This window comes from Triticum dicoccoides, chromosome 1A, assembly GCF_002162155.2.
Source record: "Triticum dicoccoides isolate Atlit2015 ecotype Zavitan chromosome 1A, WEW_v2.0, whole genome shotgun sequence".
In the NCBI taxonomy this organism is placed as follows: domain Eukaryota; kingdom Viridiplantae; phylum Streptophyta; class Magnoliopsida; order Poales; family Poaceae; genus Triticum; species Triticum dicoccoides.
The window spans coordinates 544,681,177-544,684,636 of record NC_041380.1 but is presented as its reverse complement, the minus strand read 5'-3'; positions in this window follow the sequence as shown (position 1 = coordinate 544,684,636).

Genomic DNA, 3,460 nt, shown 5'->3' with positions numbered 1-3,460 from the left:
GCTCCAGTTTTTCACTAAGTCTGAGAATTGATTATGTTTTTGCCATGTTCATATGCTTGCAAATGTATTTTCCGATCCCTTTTGGCTCAAGGTCACTAGGGGACTTTTGTTAAGCTCTTTGAGTAGCTCCATGCCATGCTTTACTTTGCCATGTTCAGGTCATGTAGCATGTTGTTTTCATGCTCCAAAGTGTGCTACCTGATCTGAAATTCCAGACAAGTGTTAATTTCACTAAGTCTGAAATCTGTTTGCCAAATGCATTTTTGCCATGCTTGTTTGAGCCTGTTAATGGATGAATTGGACGTAGCTCAGTGCTAGTCTTTTGTTAAGCATCATGAATTTATCACTGCCATGTATTTTGTTGCCATGTTTGGGTGTTGTAGCATGTTTATCTTGTTGCATTTAGATGGCTACTTGCTGTAAATCGCAGAACGTGGTCATATTTGAATCGCTTGCCATTTCCAAACCGTAACTCTGATTCCGGCATTCTTTCTATCGTTTTTAAGCGATTTCATCTCATCTTTCCAGTGGCACACTTGGATTTCCATGTTGAGGCCAGGTTCATGCATTCCTTGTCAAATCATGCATATGCATCCCATATTGCATCCCGCATAGCATATCATCTTTGCATCATGTTGTTTGAGTTCGCACGTGGTTGATTGTGTCCTTGTTGCTTATTTGTCTTGTTTGGGTAGAGCCGGGAGACGAGTTCACTAACGAGGAGCCCGTTGAGTTTGCTTTCGAGGATCCAGTCAACTCTGACAACTTTGCAGGCAAGATGATCATACCCTCGAAATCACTACTATCTTTGCTATGCCAGATGCTCGCTCTTTTGCTATGCCTATGCTACGATGCCTACCACTTGCTTATCATGCCTCCCAAATTGCCACGTCAAACCTCTAACCCACCATGTCCTAGCAAACCGTTGATTGGCTATGTTACCGCTTTGCTCAGCCCCTCTTATAGCGTTGCTAGTTGCAGGTGAAGATTGGAGACCGTTCCTTGTTGGAACATTATTTACTTGTTGGGATATCATTATATTTCCATGTTATCTTAATGCATCTATATACTTGGTAAAGGGTGGAAGTCTCGGCCTCTCGCCTAGTGTTTTGTTCCACTCTTGCCGCCCTAGTTTCCGTTATATCGGTGTTATGTTCCCGGATTTTGCGTTCCTTACGTGGTTGGGTGATAATGGGAACCCCTTGATAGTTCGCCTTGATTAAAGCTTTTCCAGCAATGCCCAACCTTGGTTTTACCATTTGCCACCTAGCCTCTTTTTCCCTTGGGTTTCCGGAGCCCGAGGGTCCTCTTATTTTAACCCCCCCGGGCCAGTGCTCCTCTAAGTGTTGGTCCACCTGTCAGCTGCCGGTGGCCACCAGGGGCAACCCTGGGCTGGCCTACCCGTACCTAAGACAATCTGAGTGTGCCCAGAGAAAGAGATATGTGCAGCTCCTATCAGGATTTGTCGGCACATTCTGGCGGTGTTGCTGGATTTGTTTTAACTTGTCGAAGTGTCTTGTTGTACCGGGATACCGAGTCTGATCGGAATGTCTCGGGAGGAGGTCTATTCCTTCGTTGACCGTGAAAGCTTGTCATGGGCTAAGTTGGGACTCCCCTGCAGGGTTTTGAACTTTCGAAAGCCGTGCCCGCGGTTATGGGCAGATGGGAATTTGTTAATGTCCGGTTGTAGATAACTTGAACCTTAACTTAATTAAAATGAATCAACGGTGTGAGTTACCGTGATGGTCTCTTCTCGGCGGAGTCCGGGAAGTGAACACGATGTTGGAGTAATGATTGCGCAGGTTGCTCTCTAGTTTCTCGCTCGCGCTTTGCCTCCTGTTCTCGCTCTCTTTTGCGAACAGGATAGCCACCATATATGCTAGTCGCTTGCTGCAGCTCCACATATTTACCTTGCCTTACCCATAAGCTTAAATAGTCTTGATCGCGAGGGTGCGAGATTGCTGAGTCCATGTGGCTCACAGATTACTTCCAAACCAGATGCAGGGCCTGATGATTCCGCTCCAGATGACGCGCTTGAGCTCAAGTGGGAGTTCGATGAGGACTCACGCCGATACTACGTGTCTTTTCCTGATGATCAGTAGTGGTGCCCAGTTGGGGTGATCGGGACCGTGTCGCATGTTGGGTTGTTCTTTTATTTTGGCGCCGTAGTCGGGCCATGAGTGTTTGAATGTTGTAATGCTATTTATGTACTTTGATTGACGTGGCGAGTGTAAGCCAACTATGTATCTACCCTTTTATTGTCTATATTACATGGGATGTTGTGAAGATTGCCTAACTTGCGACATTGCTTTCAATGCGGTTATGCCTCTAAGTCGTGCCTCGACACGTAGGAGATATAGCCGCATCGAGGGCGTTACAAGATGTGCCCTAGACAAACCCAAATTTTATTGATTGGCTCAAAGGCATGGGAGTTAAGAGAGGAATGAGAAAGCCTCTTGTACCAAAAGAAAAGAGAGTTTAACAATCCATCAGTTTGGTATACAATCAAGGTGTATAATGGAGGGTGGGGGCCTTGCCCCCCTCTATATGACCAAAGTTTAGCTTTGCATGTTACTGTTGCTAAAGTCTTTAACTAGGATTTTGATTGTATTAGATTCAAGAGATGTTTTTATGGAGAAACTCTTACGATGTGGAATGAATTACTCGATATGAGTAGCCAAGTTACTCTGTCGGAGGAGGCTCACAAAGTTAAATGGCTTTTAACTAAATCTGGATCCTTCTCGGATAAGCCGCTTTTATCATTGCCTTATAGTTAGAGTTGTTGCTTTTCCTTTTAAACTTCTTTGGAGGTTGAGAATGCTTCTGAAGATATAAGTGTTTATATGGTTAGTGATCAAAGGGAGGATCCTAACCAAGGATAACTTATCTAGACGAGGGTGGAAAGGATTAATTTTTTGCGAGTTTTTCGGTGTCTCTGGGAGCATTGATCATCTATTATTTTCATGCTCTTTTGTTAGGTTTTTATGGAATGTGATCTGAGGTTCGCTGGGTAACCTGAAATTACCTTTGTTGATCTTTGTCAGAACTGGATACCATCCTATTCTGGTAAGGACAGGGATGTTGTTTCTATTGGTGCTGCTGTTTTGATCTGCACAATTTGGAAAACAAGGAATAGATCATGTTTTCAACGTGTTTTCCTTTTATATCCTATCAATGTAATATTTATCATGTGTTTTTTGTTGGATTCCTGGGTGATCTGCAAAGAAAAAGAGTGCAAAAAAATGCTTAGGGAGGTTTCCGAGAGGCTATCTTTGGTAGAAAACGAAGTCTACAAAAGAGCGTACGACCAGAATCCTTCTGCTCAAAGATCGTGCTTTGTCTCTACCTGAAAAATTGGGCGGCTCTGTAGTGCGTTTAGGTTATATAGACTTGCTTATTGTTTTTGGCTGATGTGCAAATTGTAAAGATGTTAAAAGTCTGCTCTCTCTCTCTCTCTCTC